Raw genomic sequence first — 20,427 nt, 5'->3', positions numbered from 1 at the left:
TCTTGTGTACCCCGTCTTTCATCACACATTAGGGGGTATCCCTTCCAGCACTCCACTTCCACAGTCATCCTAGCGCTCTCCAGTCCCAGATACAATTCCATTTACAGGGCCTCACCTTACCTCTCCCCACATCAGACCAAACCCACTCCTGTCCATCCCTTCCTCACACTGGCGTGGCCCAGATGACGGGTCCCAACATGTCAACTTGATAAACATGATTCCAATCTTACGCTTTTGCGGCTAGACCTAATTTCCCCATATTCTCTCCCTGGAGATTCACAGCTACTCTGTAGGGTAGAAAGATCTCTATCACTCCCTTTCACTTGGAGGGGAACAAATGTTCCGAGAGAAAGGAGCAACGGGGAACATCTTCCATTTCCCTGGGGCAGGACTCACACCAGGCACCATGCCCAGTGCTCTCTAAGTCGTTCTTTCGCTGAATGCTCCATCCAACCCCTTAAGTTGGTCATTATATCCATTTTGCTGGGGAGAATTTGGAGGTTCAAACTGAAGGGTTTGCTAAGGGCCACATAGTTACTAGGTGACAGAATATAGCCCAGATTCAACATCACTTCCTTACAATCCCAGCTCCTGCTAAAACTTTCACGGCTAGGACTCCAGCTCCAATCAATGGACACCCAATCTAGCCATTTTGGGGTAGAGCTGTCTATTTAGAAAACTCCTCTTTCTCTGCACCCCAATCTCAAAACTTGGGCCCCACTGAAATGCAGACAGCTCTGGGAGTCTCCCAAAGGTGGTCTCTGGGGCTGGCGACGTCTGCTCCAGTAAAGGGGATGTGTGGTATCTACTGGGAGAGGTGTCTCCAGAGCTAGGCTCAATGTTGAGGAAACTAAGAAGTACACATCAAGAAAACACTAACAGAATGTTAAAATCTTTGTGGACTGTCTTCCCAGAGCCCCCAGTTTCTTTTCTATGCCAGACAAAGGTGGTGAAGACCACCGAGAAACCTGGCCACCCAGCGTGCTTGGACTCAGAGCTGGGGCTTGTCTGGAGCCAACAACCAGCTTTGGGTGGACAGAGGACCCTGGGTCCCGGGCAGAACTAGGTGAGATCAGGAGGGCTCAGCCTGCCCTCCAGTGACCAGGGTTGTTGCTTCTGGAGTTCCAGCCCTGCTTGTGATCCCTTGACCCGCGAGACTAGACTTGCCTCTCCCTACATGTTCCGCTGGTTCCTATCCTGATGGGGGGTTCTGACACTGTTTCCCCACAACCGCCCTGCAGCTCAGCTTAACGGCGGAAGAGGGTGGAGTGACAGCGACTCAAGTCACTGCAGGATGTGGCGGCCCCCTCGTGGGGCCCTTTCCTCCCCAGCACAGACTCCCGGGCTGCAGCTCGGCTCCCCAGAAGATGCCTCTCTCCCTACCCACCAGCACCGCCCAGCTCTACCTGCTCCTAGGTCATGGTGTATCCGTGGTCACCCCAAAACTGGGGGACCTCCTCCAGGCCCCTTCCCATCTGCATCCAGCACAGCACGGTTGAGTCAGCCCCTGGAAACCAACCCCTCCCGTGGAGGTCACACTCTCCCCTTTCCTTTCTGACCTTGAGGAGAGGTTTGTCCCTCACCACAGAGCCCCCTGCCCCCCCGGAGCTGCAGCAGGCTCGGCCATGGGTGAGCACTGTCGTCATGTGTCCTTCAGCCCCTCACTAACGGGGTGGATGGAATCCTCCCTTCGCTGGGGTCCTGAGCCTTGCATGAGACAGAGCGTGGGAAAATATCCCGGACGCCTGTGGAACCCTACAAATGTCTAGCGCTGGAGAACTCAGCTTTATGATTTTAGTTATTTTTAAAATGCAATTTGTTGTAAAAATAGAATTTATCTTGAAGTTCTTAATTGACTTACTCTTGTTTGTTTTACTGTTTGGAAAATGGAACGTTTGCTTCTAGGAGACTGGGGGGTCCAGAAGTGGCATTTGCTTGAGTGGTTCCTTTTGGCAGTTGCTGTGCGGGGACTGTGGGGCCCTGGACGTCAGCCGGCAGACCCACACACCAGCAGCCAGCGAATGGCAGAGGGGCTCAGGACCCAGGACAGACAGACAGACCCTCCTCCTCTTGTCCTTGGCCTCCACTGGAGAAAACGGGTGTCCTATCCCCCTGGTCTTCAGCCTCTCCTCTCCTGTCAGCTTCCGTTCAGAGGGAATTCCTGTGCTATATCTCATGATTTCCGCCCCCCCCCCCCCCTCCATTTACTGTCTTTAAGATGGTCATGGTCTTGCATTTAAGACCACTGTGATCTCCATTATACACAAAGAACGGTCACAAACTCAAAGAAATCACAAGGAGAATTAACGCTCTGGATTCCTACAACCAATTTCTCTCAAAGTATACGTAAATTATTTTTCTTTTTAAAAAATGTACAGAAAGAAAAAAGAAGATACATGGGAACTCAAAATAGAATACCAGAAACTGACTTGCAGAATTTTCTCAGGCTCCTTATTTTTAAGGAGAAACTGGGGCTTACAGTTAGTGTCCCCCTGTCTACATCCTGAGCTTCCAGAGTGCTTTAGGGGATGAATCTCCGTCATCTGCCCTTTTGCCCTTCATTTTTCTTTTCTTTTTAAGATTTTATTTATTTATTTGACAGAGAGGGACCATGACCACACAAGCAGGGGGAGTGGCAGGCAGAGGGGGAGGGACAGGCTCACCACTGAGCAGGGAGCATGATGCGGGACTCGATCCCAGGACCCTGGGATCATGACCTAAGCCAAAGGCAGATGCTCAATGACTGAGCCACCCAGGCGCCTTTCTCATCCGCTAAGCAAAGGTACTCTTTAGACAACTTAATGTGGATTATCATAAATCTGAATTAGTGAGACTTCGCATAATGAACCTCAGCTCTCTGCTGTGCTTGTGGCAAAATGCACGCCGATGAAAATATCTAATAAAATCCTCACGAATACCCAGATACGACGAGTGGACGCCGGCTCCCTCTCCTGCACACAATAGCTCTGACTAATCACACAGCCTCTCATGTAGCGTTGAGTGACTTATCACCTTTAGTTTTACCTGTAAATAGCACTCATTTATAAAACTGTCTTTCTGAACACGGTGCTTTCAAAAATGACTCCTGGGTGACACAGAGAAACCAATAATCTCTATAACTTTGAATCCCATGCAGTTTTTTCGGTTTCTTTCATTCACAAAGTCTCTTAGAGCAGTCCTCAAGGTTTTCAATATATAGTATTATGGCATCTGGACATAGTAAGTCTTCCCTTTTTTCTCACCCATTTGGATTCCATTCTCTCATCTGAAAGCTGCAGCAAGGACTTCCAGTGCTATGTTGAATCAAAGTGGTGAGAGTAGACATACTCGGCTTGTTTCTGACCTTAGGGGAAAGGCTCTCAGTCATTCCCCACTGAGTATGATGGGAGCTGTGCGTTTTTCATATATGGCCTTTATTAGGTTGAGGTGTTTACCCTTTAAACCTACTTTGTTGAGGGTTTTTTTTTTTTTTTATCAGGAATGGATATTGTACTTTGTCAAATGCTTTTTCTGCATCTGCTGAAATGATCATCTGGTTTTTATCCTTTTACTGATGCAGTGTATCATGCTGACTGATTTGTAAATATTGAACCACTCTTGCATCCCAGGAGTAAATCCCACTTGATCACGGTGAATGATTATCTTAATGCATTGTTGGATTTGGTTTGCTAGTATTTTGTTGAAGATTTATGCATCTGTGTTCATCAGAGATACTGGACTGTAGTTCTCCTTTTTTTTTTTTTTTTTTTTTTTTTGTGTGTGTGTGTAGGGTTTTTCTGGTTTTAGTATCAGGGTAATTCTAGCCTCATGGAATGAATTTAGAATCTTTCCTTCCACTTACATTTTTTGAAATAGGGTGAAAAATAGGTATCAACTCTTCTTTAAATGTTTGGTGGGATTCACCTGTGAAGCTATGTGGTTCTGAACTTTTTTATTTTGGGAGTTTTTTGATTACTCCTTCAACTTCATTGTTGGTAATTGATCTGTTTAAATTTTCTATTTCTTCCCAATTCAGTTTTGGGAGGTTATATATTTCTAGGAACTTCTCCTTTTCTTCTAGGTGGTCCAGTTTGTTGACATATAATTTCCCTTGGTATTCTCTTATAATCCCTTTTTTTTCTGTGGCATTTGCTTCTTACATTTCTGACTGACTCCCCTCTCTTGTTTTGATGAGTCTGGCTAGAGGCTTATCAATTTTGTTGATCTTTTCAAAGAACCAGCTCTTGGTTTCATTGATCTGTTCTACTGTTTTCTTTTACTTTCTATATCATTTATTTCTACTCTAATCTTTGTTATTTCCTTCTTTCTATTGGTTTGGGTGTTTTTTTTTTGTTGTTGTTGTTGTTCTTCTAGCTCTTTTAGGTGCAAGGTTGGTTGGTTGAGATTTTTCTTGCTCCGTGACGTAGTCTTATATTGCTACAAACTTCCTTCTTAGAATAGTTTTGCTGCATCCCAAAGATTTTAGGCTGTTGTGTTTTCATTTTCATTTGTCTCCAAGTATTTTTTTTTTACTTCTTCTTTGATTTCTTAATGGACCCATTCATTATTTAGTAGCATGTCACTTAACCTTCGTGTATTTAGGTTCTTTCTAGATTTTTCTCTTGTGGTTGATTTCTAGTTTCATAGCTTTGTGGTTGGTAAAGGTCCTTGATATTATGACTTAAATCTTTTTGAGTATGTTGAGACTTGTTTTGTTTTGAGACATGTGATCTGTCCTGGATAATGTTCCATGTGAACTTGGAAAGAATATGTATTCTGCTGTTTTAGGATAGAATGCTCTGAATGTATCTCTTAGATCTTTCTGGTCCAATGTGTCATTCAAAGCCACTGTTTGCTTCTTGACATTCTGTTTGGATGATCTATCCATTGATGTACATGGGGTGTTAACATCCCCTACTATTATTGTATTAGTATTGATTACTTCCTTTATAAAGCTTGTTATTAGCTGCCTTATGTATTTGGGTGCTTCCATGTTGGGTACATAAACACTTACAATTGCTATATCTTCTTGTTGGATTGTTCCCTTTATGATTATGTAGCGACCTTCTTTGTCTTGTCACAGTCTTTGTTTTAAAGTCTAGTTTTCTCCTAGAAGTATTGTTAACCAGCTTTCTTTTCACTTTCATACACATGATAAATTCTTTTCCATCTCTTCACTTTTTTAAAAAAAGATTTTTATTTATTTATTTATTTGACAGAGAGAGAGAGAGAGAGAGACAGACAGACAGACACCAAACCCACAAGGCATGGGAGCCAGGGGAGGGGCAGAAAAGCTCCCTGCTGAGCAGGGAGCCCAACTCGGGGCTTGATCCCAGGTTCCTGGGATCATGACCCAAGCTGAAGACAGACACTTAACCGACTGAGCCACCCAGGAGTATTTTATCCCTTCATTTTCAATCTGCTTATGTGTTTAGGTCTGAAATGAGTCTCCTGTAGGCAGCACACGGATGTATCTTACTTTTCTATCCATTCCATCATCCTATGTCTTTTGATTGGAGCATTTAGTCCACTTACATTCGAAGTAATTATTGATAGTCTATACTTTCTGCCATTTTGCTTCTTGTTTTATGGTTGTTTTTGTAGTTTTTCTCTTACTTTCTTCTCTCATGGGGGCTGGTTATCTTTAGTGATAGGCTTGGATTTCCTTTTCTCTTTATTTTTTGCATATCTGTTACTAGTTTTTGATTTCTGCTTATGATTAGGTTTATGTATAGCATCTTCTGCATATAGCTGTCTGTATTCAGTTGATGGTCATGTAAGTTTTAACTCTTTGTTTACGCCTCCCTCCATTTTAGGGATATGGTGTCATACTTCACATACTTGTGTGAATCCTTTGACTGATTTTTATAGGTGTGCTTAATTTTAGTGCTTTTGTGTTTCCTACTTTTCTTACTCCTGATTATGGTCTTTCCTTTCCACTCAAAGAGTCCCCTTTAACATTTCTTGTTAGGTTGGCTTATTGTTGATGAATTCCTTTAACTTCTGTTTGTCTGGGAAACTCTTTAGCTCCTATTCTGAATGAGAGCCTTGCTGGATAGAGTATTCTTGGTTACAGACTTTTTCCCTTTCAGCACTTTGACTATAGCATGGCACACTCTCTGGCCTGCAAAGCTTTTGCTGAAAAATCAGAATGTTTTTTCCCTTGTATGTAACTGTTTTCTTTTCTCTTGTTGCTTTTTAAAATTCTCTCTTTATCACCACTTTATATCATTGTAATTACTATGTGTCTTGGTGCGGATCTCCTTGGAATGATTTTGTTGGGGACTCTCTGTGCCTTCTGGATCCAAATTTGTGTTTCCTTCCCCAGATTATGGAATTTTTCAGGTATTATTTTTTCAAATAAATTTTCTCTTCTTCATCTCTCTCTTCTCCTTCTGGCATCCCCATAATGTGAACACCATTGCCCTTGATGGTGTCGTTGAGTTCCTTGATCTATTTTCACTTATTATTATTATTTTTCTCTCTTGTTCAGCCTGATTGCTTTCCATTATGCCAGTGTTCAGGTTGCAAATCCATTCTGGGATCTATATAATGTGAAAGTTATTATGTTTGATGGTGTTGCTGAGTTCCTTGAGTCTATTTTCAATTTTTATTATTTTTTTTCTCTCCTGTTCAGCTTGATTACTTTCCATTACTCCATCCTCCCGATCATGGATTCATTCTGCTTCCTTTAGTCTGCTGTTTATTCCATGTAGTACATTTCTAATTTCAGTTACTGAGTTCTTCGTCTCTGATTGGTTCTTTTCAAGGTCTCACAGAGCTCCTCCACCCTTCTCAAGTCCAGTGAGTATCTTAATGACGACTACTTTAAATTCTCTGTTGAGCATATTTCTCCATGTCATTTGGCAATCTTTCTGTGATTTTGTCCTGTTCTTATATATGGAAGATGTTCCTCTGTCGTCTCATTTTTACTAGCTCTCTGTTTCTTTTAGGAAAGTCAGCTACATCTCCTGCCCTTAAAGGTAGTGGCCTTATGGAGAAGAGGACCTGGAGTGCCCTGGAGTGCAAGGTCCCCTGTTCATCAGAACCTGGCACTACGGGGGTGTCTCCCATGTGTGTTGTGCGCACCCTCTTGTTGTGACTGAGCCACATTTACCCTCAGTCCAGTCATCTGCAGTGGCTCCCTTTGCCAGGTTGTGAGTGGGGTTTGGTCTCTGTGTTGTTAGTGGGCCAGTCTGGGGCTGTCTTGACCTTGAGTTGAGCCAGAGCAGACGTTTGGCAGAGATGCAGGAGCATTGACCTGCAGGGTGCATTGTTCTTTCCTGAGAAGCTTGCATCAGTGGGCAGGGCCAACAGTCAGAACATGTGTCTGCCCTCTGCCCCGTACTGGGGCCAAACTGGTGTACGTGGTCTTCTTCCCCTTTCCTTGGGGCTGGAGTCACATGGTAGCAGTGCTGGCCCCCTCTGGGGCTGCTTGCACACTACCAGGCTTGTAGCACCTCTTTGAATGGGCTCCGGCCAAGGACATATTGGAGGGGGCATGTCCGCAGGAGTGTATGGGGACAGGGCATGTGGTGCTAGCGGAGGTTTTCAGGTCTGCTCTGTGAAGGGACCTGGAGCCACTTTAGAAAGTCATGCCACAGGGCTGGAGCGGGTGGATTCACAGAAGCAAAGAATGGGGTTGCTATCTGAAAGCAAGGTGGAGAATATTCCTGCTGTGCTGGTCCCTGCAGGTGTCCATGCATCTAAGCTGGGAGGCAGGGGAGGGAAAAGACACTCACCAGCTCCGCCAGCACACTCTCTGAGATCAGTAAGCCAGTCTCCCTCCTATATAACACAGACATTTTTCAAACTGCTTCTATGCTGTATCTCAGTGAGTCTCTTTGTTGGGATGTCCCCAAAAGGGACTCAGTTTTATCTTGCCCTCCTGGCTCCCCCAGAACCCAGCCTGCTGATTTCTAAAGTTCCAGGTGTTAAGCCCTGCTGATTATAAGAACCAGGCCCCTCTGGTTTCACAGCCAAATGTTATTTCTGCCCTGTGCAAGTTCCCAGTGCCTGGGGTGCCTGGTGTGAGTGTCTTTTTTCCCCCCTCTCCATGCTCATGGCCTCCATCCCTCTCTCGGAGAGTACGTTGAGCTCCCAACTATAATCTCCAACCTCCCTACCTTCTTCAATGTGGCCTCTTGTCTGCATTTAGCTGTAGAGAGTCTGTTCTGTTAGTCTTTGGGTCATATTTTGGGTTATTTACACCAATGTGAGTATCATCTGGTTGTACTGTGGGACAAGGTGAGCTTAGAATAATGCATGTGAGCCATATTTTCCAGAAGTCTGTTTCTGTCATTTTTTAAACATCTTGCTGCTTTTACGTTTCTAACCCTTCAAAAGTCTTATTGTCAGGATACCCAGTGTTTCCCCAGCTCTTGCTTCCCAGAACACTGTTGTTCAGTAGATAGTTTTTCTATAAATCCAAGGAATTCGTTCCAAGTAGCAGAAAATTTAAAAACCACGAGACACTTAACTTGAATTTCTTCATCTAGAAGCACCTTAGAGCTAAAAAGTAGACGCTTTTAATTACCTTTTCCCACCTTTGTGTATATCCTAGATCAGATTCTTTGAATTCCCAACATCCACGTGAACACCAGGACCTGTGGGTGGGCGTGGGCATGAGGCAGAGAGGGGTTCCCCTTGGAGTTAGATGAACAGACCAGCAACTCTACTTGTCACCTCTATCTTCCCTGTCCCCCCATCTTCTCTGACTTTCTCTTTTCCATTTTATTCTTTTTTTTTTTTTTTTAAGATTTTATTTATTTATTTGACAGAGAGAAATCACAAGTAGATGGAGAGGCAGGCAGAGAGAGAGAGAGAGAGAGGGAAGCAGGCTCTCTGCTGAGCAGAGAGCCCGATGCGGGACTTGATCCCAGGACCCTGAGATCATGACCTGAGCCGAAGGCAGCAGCTTAACCCACTGAGCCACCCAGGCGCCCTCTGGGTTTATTTCTAATAGGTCCCCTTGCCACCAATCTTCATGATAAACCAATTATTTGATTCAAAGAATGAAAGAATTAAGGAATTTCCTGTAATAGGATAGATTTCAATGCGGTCCCTTACCGGCTCATACTACAAAGTCCTCAGTCAGAGTCTTGCTGCATTTGCACCGGTTTCCTCCTGTAAGTGCCGCACATGACCCCTCTCACTAGGCAGGACTGGGCTCCCCCACCTCAAACACTGAGAGCTCACTCTTCCATCTACACCTTTTCCATGTGGTCACCCTGTGCAGGAGGGCTTTCCTTTCCCTCTCACTTCCAGCATCAATAAACACCCAGGGAGCGTGTGTCCTGTGTGCAAAGGAGACAATAAACTAGATACAAATCTTGTCCCCAAAGCTAGTCCTATAGTTCCTGGAAATAGGATCGATGCCAGCACGTTAGAAGTGTTTTGATAGAATTACTTGGGAATTTTATTTTCTTTCAGCTCATTGGGTTATCTAAATTTTTTTTTTGACACTGAATACTTATTACTTTGGTAATAAGAAGGGAAAGCAGAAACTAAGGGCTTAATAAATGGTTTGGACCAGAGGTTGTCAGACTTTTCAAAGTGACAACTAGACATTAGGATGTCAAAAATCGGAAATCTCACTATCAAAAAAGGACCCGGTAGGAGGAGATACCCTGTGGTATCCATTACAGATGGCAGACACATCCGTTTAATCTGTGTTGGGGCTCCTCATTCCCCATAAGAATCCCCAAGCTGAAATACTGGACTGACTCACTGGAGAGCACAGGGGAAATCTACTTTTGGAGAAGTGTCATTAATTGCGATGAGCAGATCCCAGGAGGGAAAATAGGACAGATCTTAAGAAGGCTCTCATGTGTTTCATCTTAAGTCCAGCTCAGTTCTGTTGTCATTCTTTAATTAAGTCACAGCGATCTTTTGGTTAAGGGAAAAAATGTTTTCTTTCTTGCACAATTTCCGTGAGTAATTATTCAAAGTAAAACAAATCGATTTTACTCACAAAAATTTCAGTATGAGCTGCTTTTTAATAGGATCTAATGTACATATTAGTGGAGGTCATTTATAAAATGAAATACAAAGGCTACATAAAAATATTCTATTATCGCACCATCTAGATATAACTATTATTAATATTTTGAAGATATCTTCCTAGTCTTCTGCTTATATACATATTTATACATAAAAACTGAATTATATTATATATAAGGTTTTGGTAATCTTCTTTCAATTAATATCATATCATTAAAATGTCCCCCCAATAATGAGAATTTTTCAAAAGCAGGATTTTTAATATGGTACCTATAATATATCATCTTAGAAATATATCAAAGCCTATTGACATCTAATTGTTCAGAATTGTGTAGAATTAATACCTTTGTACATTTTTTCACATATGATTCTTTTCTTTTTAAAAATTTATTTATTTATTTATTTTATTCATTTGACAGACAGAGATCACAAGTAGGCAGAGAGGCAGGCAGAGAGAGAGGAAGGGAAGCAGGCTCCCCGCCAAGCAGAGAGCCCCACGCGAGACTCGATCCCGGGCTCTGGGATCATGACCTGAGCTAAAGGCAGAGGCCCCAACCCACTGAGCCACCCAGGCGCCCCAATGATTATTTTCATAGAAAAATTACTCTAAGTGTGCTACAAAGGTATAAATATTTTTAAGTCTTCTGGTGTGTATTGCTCAGTTGCCCTCTTTGAAAGTAGTAAATTTATCTCGAGAGTGTAAGAGTGTGCCTTAACAATTATACTACATTATTAATAGAGTATTTGTGTCAAAATTACTCAGTGGTCAAAGGTGGGATAATTTGAGCATCAAAACAATAATGCCTGCTATTGGTTGACATACATCAGATATATAATAGTCCAAATTAATAATGAAATACCTAAAATATCATTGTCCTCTTTGGAGTTTGCTAGGACACTAACTTTTTTTTTTTTTTTAAAGATTTTATTTATTTATTTGACAGAGATCACAAGTAGGCAGAGAGGCAGGCAGAGAGAGAGGAAGGGAAGCAGGCTCCTTGCTGAGCAGAGAGCCCGATGCAGGGCTCAGTCCCAGGACCCCAAGATCATGACCTGAGACAAAGACAGAGGCTTAACCCACTGAGCCACCCAGGGACCCCGGACACTAAAATTTATCCTTAAAATGCATTTTAAAGAAGTAAATCATGTATTTGTCTTTTGTTCCCTGTACAAATTATATTTCAAACTAAGAAGCTGACGAGGGAATCCCACTGTAAGTGTAGAAGAAATGAAAGAATTAATAAAATCATCTTTTTGCAATCCTCATGAAATCCTGGAGAGACACAACGATCTATCACAACGATCTGGATAATACATGTCCCAACTGTCAGTGAGAAGTGATTAGGAGACTTGATAATGGAGGGAATCCAAATGACGTCACATGAACCTACCAAGGTCACCAAATGACATCACGTGAACCTACCAACATCACTATAAAAGGGATTTGATGAAGACGAAGCCCACAACCTCACCCATGAGTAGTCTTACCAAAAATAAACCGAATTGGAATCTACTCAGATGTCACCTAATCTAGATCTTCCTACTACTTTATGGGAAATATAAAGTATAGAAAAACAAGCTAAGCAACACCATGAAGAGGTAACCAGCCCAAGTCAGAATGTGGAAAATTCTACAGGACGAGTTTTCAATAAATAAATAGGATTTGTTGGCTGAAATCCTGGGGGAGTGCCTGTGATCAAACAGTTGATGTTGAAAAGTTCTGTGTGGATGAATTCCTGCTTTGAAAAATGGAGGAGTAATAACAGAATAAGAAATTCTTATTTATTATATCATGGCAAGCCAATATTATACAATGAATATTACATACAAACTCTTTTCTGGTGGTACATTATTCTGGATCTTACTGGATTTGCTTTGGCCAGAATTTTAAGTATTTTCTCTGTTTCTGATGTTCTGAGAACATACATCGATTTGGAACTTTTATATAAAGCATTAATAAGACTTCGGAGATAGTCAAATGACTTTATTTGAAATTGTGAGATCAATTCAAGCAGTTTGGGTAGTAACCACAAGGTGGTGCCACTTTCTAGTTTTTTGTTTTTTGTTTTCTAAACACAAGAGAAACCATTTCTTTTGACTTGAACAGAAACAAGGATATAACATATTATTCACTCATATAAATTTTTACAAAACCATAGCTCCTAATTAAGTAATTTTGTATAATATATACTTTTAACATTTGTTGACAAACCTAAATCCCAGTTATGGGCCCTTGTCACCAAATACAATTGTTTTCAAGGATTGTTAAGCCAAACCTTTATTCTCAAGGAGAACGCTGGGTTATTTTTTTTGCACCTTTGGGATTTTCCTAGGACTTAGGTACATTTGAGAACTTTACTTCATTCTATACAGTAATGAAATTACCTCTTTTGTCCCTACTGTGAGCTTCTTGGGGACAAATGTGATTTTATTTCTCTTTTTAATCTAATGGTTGGCAATATTTGCTTCACGGTAGGAGCTCAGCATGTGTACACAGAAAGACCGTAGAATCGGGAAGGATTCAAAGTCCATCCCTGACTCCACATTTTGTAAATCTGAATTCCTCCTGCCATTGCTATATTTCCTGCCAAAATGAGACATTTTTTCCATTTCTCCATACAATAGCTCTTCAGGATAAATCAGTTACGATTGTCTTCTACATAGCAGTTCACAGAGAAAATGTAAACAGTAAACATCACCTCATATATCTGTCTGCACCTTGATTTTTTTTCAGTACCAGTAAGTCTTTCCATATTCATTTCGTTTTTTCAGAGAAAAAAACAAGGGGGAGGGCAGAGAGTTGGCACCCGTTATAAAATGACAAAAGGGAAAGGAAGGGCTCAGTCGAGCAAAATTGACCATTAAATAAATATCTCCAAGAATAGGGTCTCCAAACCCCACGTTCAGAAATGTGGGGGAGAGGAAGTGATCAGGGAATGAACGGATATGCTTTCCTGGCCCTCCCTTCCCATAAATCCAAGATTTCCCCCAAAGCTTTGGTTTCTAAGAGTAAACTTGGCTTTAGGTTCATTTACCTCTCGTTGAACAATCATGTGGCCACTTTGACATAAGTTTCTTACAACCATAGAAAAGTTACTGAATATCATCTCTTTGTCTTCCTTTCCTCCATCTGTGATCCCCTCTTTCTGTGTGGGAGGACCCGCCGCCTCTCTGCCCTGATTCTCTATCCTGGATCAGAGATCAAATGGGTATGGCCCATCCAAACACAGTAGCACGCATGTTTCACGCGCATTATCCCTAGCAATGGAGCTTAACCAGGAGGACTGGGAGTGAGGAAGGAGGGGTCCGAGTTTTCCACTCAAATGCTTCAGCAGTTGCGGAGTCTCAAGAATTAAATATGTGTGTGTGCGCACGTGGGCGTAAATGTGTGCATTGGGGGTAGGAGATGTACCTTGATTTTTAAAGTTTTAGTTTCTTTCTACTCAGTGGTTTTTCTGGCAACGCACTTCTAACTCAATGAATCATCCCCTTTCTTGAAGAGTAATCCATCTCCATGCTCAAAACCAGTTATCCTTCCCCAACCATCATAGCGTTTGGATAAAGGCTCTTTCATTCTAGCGGCAATTTTAGAATACCAGTGGAATACAAGGGTTTTAAAACAGAGTTCCATGGTAGCTTTCTCTTGGTGGTTCAGTTATTACCCAAGTGTCACTGTGGTATCCAGGATAATGCCCCCCAAGAAGTCTGCTCTGGTCTCCAGAACTGCAGACAAGTCAGGTGCCATGGCAAAGGAGCATGAAGGCGTGGGTGGAATTAATAGGGTTTGTCAACTAATCTTAAAATAGGGACCTTGGGGCCCCTGGCTGGCTGGGTTGGCAGAGCATGTGTGCCGTGCTTGAACTTAGGTTATGAATCTGAGTCCTGCCTTGGGTGTGGAGTCTGATTAGGGAAAAAAAAAAAAAAATAGGGGAACTATTCTGGGTTATCTGGGTGAGCCCAATGGAATCATAAGGGTCTTTATAAAAAGGAGACTGGATAATCAAAGAGAAAAATTCCAGATGCTCCTTGGCTGCTTTGAAGATGGAGGATGCGGCCACAAGTCCAGGAGTGCAAGTGACCTCTAGAAATGAAAAAGGCAAGGGAAAAATATATCTTCCTTTGGAGCTTCCAGAAGGAAAGCAGCTTTGATGACTCCTTGATTTTAGGGTTTCTGAACTTCAGAATAAATTTGTATTGTTTAAGCTCCTTAATTGGTAATCATTTGTTTCAGCAGCCAGAGGTAGACAGGGCCAGGTGAGACCAGCAGAGCGGAACACAAGTACCTGACTTAATTAGAAGAAAAGACTTAATCTGAATACACACCAAAGGGAAGAAAAGCAGAAGAGCATGGCCAAATACAGGTGAGGTGTGAACCCAGACTTAAAGCAGGCTGCTTAAGTAAATGGCCAGTTGAGGTGGGAGACATTAGAGAATTGGGGGGGGGGACTGTGGCAAACTGCAGAACCGAAGTCTAAAAGGCATCAATGTCATTTCTTTGAACACCGTGTTAGCCCGTCCACCCCCACAAAATGCCACCTGTCTGCATGCCGGTTTAAAATTTCTTGGAGAACAAGCTCATTTTCTTTAAGCTTTTTTCCCCCAAATCCTATTGACCTTCTGTGCCTAAACGCAATACCAAACTGGTATTAGAATACCTCCAGACAGGGAAGGGATCCTTACCCCTAGGTTTTTTCCTGGGATTGTCTTTTGGAAGACAATCCCAGAAGAAAAATCGGAATCAGTAAAATAATTTTTTTAAGGCGCAAGGTAAAAAAGCAAAACTACAAGGAGACAGTTTGACATTTTAAAGTCAGAGCTTATGTGATGAATGTTCATAATTATAGGAAGGGAAAAAAAGTAATGGAACGGTGGAGGAAAGTTTATCACCGTCAGTCCTAGAACTCTTATTAGCCATGCATTGCTGGTGACATTCACTCCATCACCAGTAGCTAAATGTTCCTGGTTTCGTGACTCTTTGTCATTCAATGGATCAAACCCTTTCTTTTCTTCTTTTTCCTCTTAGGTGTTGGGAGGGGTGCGGATTAAATCACGCCGTGAGATGCTTATTTCAATAACAAATGTCATGCAAATTGAACAAGCGGCTAATTTTACTGCTCGTGAATAGAGCTCCCGTGGCTTCTCTTCAAGACTAATGGTGGAGGATGGGGTCCATCCTTCTCCACTTGAAATCCCTGAAGTTTACCTGGAGGGATCCAGCTTCCCTTCAGTCTAAGTTTTCCATTGTTGTGGGTTTATTTCCTACAGCTCCATTCCATTGTCGAGGCCCTGTGCCTCGGAAAGTATTGCGTGAACAGCTATGTATTATTTTTAGAACTCTTCAAGAGGAGCCTTTCAAGCCATGATTAACCTCTTTTTCTGCAGGCCGATGAAAGACCTCTTCCTCCTCCAGCTTCTCTTCCCCACCCCAGTACATAAGAGAACCTCCATGGAAAGCTGGGAAAATTTATTTCCAAGAAAGATAAGCAAGAGAGGCCCTTCCTTCTTTCCCCCAATTACTGTAATAGTGCTTGGCATCGATGAGTAAACAGGCTTTGAAAAGGAAATGCGATGGGCTGAATTGTCCTAAACTTTGCACAGAGCGTGTGCGGGGGGGATCCCCGGAATTCTCCAGCCGGGGACACACAGGACACGGAGAGGGCAGCTTGCCCCCCATAGACCCTCAGAAAACAGAAGACATTCGTTCATTAAGGCTGCCTTCCTGGCGGAGAGGTTTTGGGATTTCCGGCTCATCTCCAAAGCTGGTGTGTCAATGCTGTGCATGTCTGTTCCCATGACGACCGGCAGTTGTTGTCCTGGGCTTTTAAACAGAGTACAAATGTGGTCTTGAAGAGATACTTGTCAAAATTTGCCAGACTGTTTCCCCTCCCGGACTCACACAAAAGGTTTTGAAGGTTCCTCGCTGCACTGAGAACAGAGACAGACTGAAAATGTAGCATTTGGCAACCGTGAGTGATACAGCTCAAAATCTTGGGTCCCCCGCTGCAGTAATGGTGTTCCTTTCCATCTGTCATTTCAATACTTTGGGGGCAACTCTATATAATTAAAGAGAAGGACCAAGCATAAGTGCAGGGGGAGGAAAGAAATCTTGATGATTACCGGAACTGAGGCCGTGCTGACTTTGAGTGTGACTCATAACTATCTCTCCATTTAATAAGGGGTCATTATTACTGCCTGTTTTTATTCTTATTTTGGCTTCTCAAATCTGTATGTAGGTGATGCACCAAGGGGGGAAAGAAAGCAACAATGCAAAGCCAAGGGCAGGATCGCACAAGCCCCTTGCTGTTGATCCACCCACTTCCTGGGCCCTGTTCCCCCTCGCCCCTGGCGCCCCCTAGAGTTCCAAACCACTCATAGTGCTTTGTGCCAAGTGACACACAGTTTTCAATTACGCAGGGGTGGGTTGACTAAATACAGGGGCTCTCTGAGTCCTTCATGTCTCCTCCTCGGACGGCAAAAACAGGAAGCGAAACACTAGTTAATCCAACACTTAGCAGCTTGCAAAAGGGTTTTATTGGGAAGATGGGACCCAGGGAAGTGAGTTGTGGAGACCTCCGTGGTTTATGCCAACACCTTCTTCAGAGTGATGAGGAATCCCCAGTGGGCTCTGTGAATGGATGACACTGTGAGTTATCACATGACTCCACAAAGGTCACTCAGAAAGGCAAATAACTAGGGGGTTTTTTGTTTTATTCATTTTTTGCAAATCTTTATATCTCTAAAAGAAAACCATGAGTGCTGAGTCAGTTACAAAAGGCTACAGGAAATTTCAAAGTGATCATATGTTCATTTGGATCCTATTTATGAATTATAACTTGACCCATTAAAAAAAAATGTTAAGTACAGTAGGACTTGGCTGCCCATGTCTGACATTCTTTGAGCAAACGATCTTAGTTAAATGAGGGACTCATACACCCAGAGTTCTGAGGGCCACTCCAGGTCTAAAATTCTGTCTCCCTCCGAGAATTCCAGAAAAACTAAGTCCCAAACATGCTGATACACTTTAATGAATTTGTCTTTTGAAAAAAAAAAAATACTAGTGTTGGGCATAAGAGAAAGTCCTCCAAAAAAAGAAAGAAAGAAGGAAAGAAAGAAAGAAAAGAAAGGAAAAGAAAAGAAAAGAAAAGAAGAAATGGATATGGAAGCCCCTTGCAGCCCCCATATGTCAGGCCTGTCCCCCTCACCCCAGCTCCCCTGCAACCTCCTTAATCCACACCCTACAGGTTCTTCTAAATTAAGAAGCCAATAATGAAACTGCATATTTCAGGCTTGAACTGTTAGCTTACCCTAATGCTGGGTGGCCATCTGCTGTAGAAGGGATTTTACTGTGGAGTGGGAGGTTGAACTAGATGAACTCCAAGGACCACATCAACACTCACTCTCTGACTTGAAATTCTGATGTCAATTACACCAAAGAACCAGGGCCAAGGGCTCCTCAAGCCGAGGTCACAAACTTATAGCCCCTGATGGGACTTCAGCCCCCAAATGCTTGGTTTAAAAAATGCATTGGCATTTTTACATAAAAAAAAAAATCCAGATTTCCAGCTTGTGTAATCTCATGGACCAGCCCCCTGTTGTGGAAGTGGCTACCCCCATCCGGTAGAGACTTTCCCAGACGAGCTCCCCATGGTCCCCACCCCACCACCTCCTTCTTCAGCTCCCCTGCCCTGCCCCTGCTGCCAAAGGAATTATGGACACTTGATTTACTCGTTAGTCGAGGACCACCCACCGTCTTCAGACCACCACTGACATATTACTGTTCCAGGAAAAAAAATCACTGAGCTTTCAGAGAATAGGACCTGAATATGATCCAATCAAAAGTTAGAGCTTGCTGTTGGAGATCTGCGTTTTTAAAAAATGATTTTTAAAATGATTTTAAAAATGTTTTTTTTAAAAGGAGAGAGAGAGAGAAAAGCGATGTGAACAGAGATGACAGGCATTCGGTAGGTGGGATGCTATTTTTGTGTGTTTTAATGAACACGTCACTTGAAGCTGGGGCGTGTTCTGCAGAAGCAGACCTCTGAAACGAGGAAGGTAAATCTAACGCTTGTAGTGATCGACAGTGGGTGACTTAATCAGCTCACCTTCTGCTGATAAGGGACTAATGGGTGACCTGGTTCAGCCCCCTCCATGGGCACAGGGACCTTGTGAGTTCCGGGTTTAAAAAAAAAAAAAAAGTTGTCTGAAATTTCCTTCACATTCCATCCAACCTACCTCTTTAAAGCAGACAGTTCCATAATTTTTAGCACGCTCAGAAAGTTGTGCAGCCGTCACCGCTCCCTGATTGTGGTATATTTTCATCACCACCAAAAGAAACCCCTTTCCGGTTAGCAGTCATTCCCCATTTCTCCCTCCTCCTTCGCTAGCCCAGGGCAACTTCGAGTCTGCTTTCCATCTCTACAGATTCGCATGTTATGACCAGTTCATATACACGGAATCCTACAACCTATAACCTCTGTGTCTGACTTCTTTCACTAGGCACAACGTTTCCGCGGTTCCGCCACGTGGCAAGGGTCAGGATTCATTGCTGTGTTCGGGCCAAGACACAGTCCGTTATATGGATGTGTCCCGTTATGTTTCCTCTTTCTGCAGTTCGTGGGCATTTGAGCTGTTTTTGTGTTTTGACTGTCGTGGAAGCTGCTGCTAATGATTATTCATGTAGAAGCCTTTACACCGGCATTTCCGTCCAGCTCTGGATGGCAAAAGGCTGTGCCCCTTTTGCTCCTCAGTTGCTTGGAGACAATGGACGGGAGCACCCCTTCCCTCCCCCTCCCCCACCAGAAGCATAGATCTTTCCTTATTCTGCTTTCCTCCTAGAAAATAATCACAGAGAATTTCTAGATTTCCCCATTTTAAAAATATTCCCTGTTATCTCCTACATGAGACAGACTTTATGGGCGAGCTTGAGAATGTGACCACCATCTAAAACATGGTTTCTGTGGGGGTCGATGATGCACTTCAAACAACTGGTTTACAAACTTCAGAATTCAACTTCTGCATAACCTGGAAGCTGTCTAGGCGGTAACTAGTTTTATGGTTTCTTACTCTTCTTTTAATTTCATGAATTTGAACAAAGTTCAATCAGAGTTAAAATTGAGTATATCACGGGGCTTGGAATCTGGCAGAAGTGAATGCTTCTGGGAAATTTTGGCCTTTGGATTCTTAAGATGACTTCTAAGAGATTCCTTTTGGGTAATCACCAAATTAGCACCTCAGGCTGGAGTACCCAGGATTGAGTCACTGGGAGAGGGCAAGTGAATTCAGAGAAACCATTAATCACAGTAGCAGTTGTCAGGCAAAGAAGCAGGCCGTAAAGAATGCTGTATTCTGTCTGACCTGTCACAAGGAAGCAGGTCTGGCCTTGTTTTTGACAGGAGTCCCAGTGAGCTTCGCTTGCCTTGTGGGCTCCCCGCAGCTAATGGCAGCTAATGGCATTGATGGTGCCTTTCCCCGTGAGGCCCACTGGTACCGGCTCTGTGAAGAGCCGCAGGGTGCTCGGCAGGCCCTGCTCAGAGATCCGCACTCTCTTCACTGCCTCTGCTGCCTTCCCCACAGTGAGGCAGCAGGCGGCCTGGCCAGAACTCTCTGGAGTCAGCATCCTGAGTCTACCTTTCCCAAGCCTGGGAGTTCTAGGGGGTCGTTGAACCTCTCCCTGCTTCATAGTCCCCACATACCAAGGGGGGGGGTCACACCCACCCCTGAGCCAAGAGCAGCGCTCCATGGTCCTAGCTGCGTAGTGGACTTCCCAGGTGACAGTTTTGCGCATACAGAGGCTTGAGCCCCAGCAGAGTAATCACCAGCAGTGTGTTTGGGGGTGGGACCTCTGAGACAGGAGTTTGGGGAAGGGGCTGAACTTGAGAACCACCGTCTTGGAGGAGGGCATGAGGAGGGCCTGTGAAAAGCACGTGGACGCTTGTAAGTCACTGCACAAATGAAGGCGGGGCTTTTTCTCTTTCTTATTAAACTGACCCTCGTAGAGGGTCTACTGTGTATAAGACACTCCTGCAGGAGGCAGAGGGTAGAGCCTGCGCCTGAGCCCGGGAGCGTCCCGGACCAGTGGCTCGCTCCAGAGAGGAGGGGATGTCAGTGCGGGCATCATCATGACATCGTGTATTATGACTGCAGCCCAGGTCGGATCGGGGTTGACCCCAACTCCAGTCACTGCCTGTCAAGATGCCTCACTGCTTGTCAGCATGTGGTAGACTGAGTGTCCTGAAGGTCCTCAGGATGACACCATATCTTACCTACTGTGGTATCCCAGGTTGGAGCACAGGGCCCTCCACTGGGAATGAATGAAGTCCCAGGGAGCCCCTCTGGAGGGAGGGATGGAGGGGCAGCTCTGCCCAGGAAGAGTGCCCAGGAAGCAGTGACATGCCACGATGAAGGACATCACAGGACGTCCACAGAGAAGGAAGTGTGATGGGACAG

General features: G+C 43.6%; 1 long non-coding RNA gene across 1 annotated transcript in view; it reads left to right on the top strand.

Annotated features, from left to right (window-relative positions):
* LOC131834827 (uncharacterized) overlaps positions 1–17,100 on the top strand; it is an 84,520-nt gene extending 67,420 nt beyond the window's left edge. Inside the window, exon 8 of the long non-coding RNA XR_009354961.1 lies at positions 14,213–17,100. This is a non-coding gene — a long non-coding RNA (uncharacterized LOC131834827). The remainder of the gene's footprint in view (positions 1–14,212) is intronic.
* Positions 17,101–20,427: the final 3,327 nt, after the last annotated feature.

The sequence above is a fragment of the Mustela lutreola genome, chromosome 6 (genome assembly GCF_030435805.1).
Source record: "Mustela lutreola isolate mMusLut2 chromosome 6, mMusLut2.pri, whole genome shotgun sequence".
In the NCBI taxonomy this organism is placed as follows: Eukaryota; Metazoa; Chordata; class Mammalia; order Carnivora; family Mustelidae; genus Mustela; species Mustela lutreola.
The sequence above is the reverse complement of the archived record's forward strand: the minus strand, read 5'-3'. Positions and strand labels throughout refer to the sequence as shown.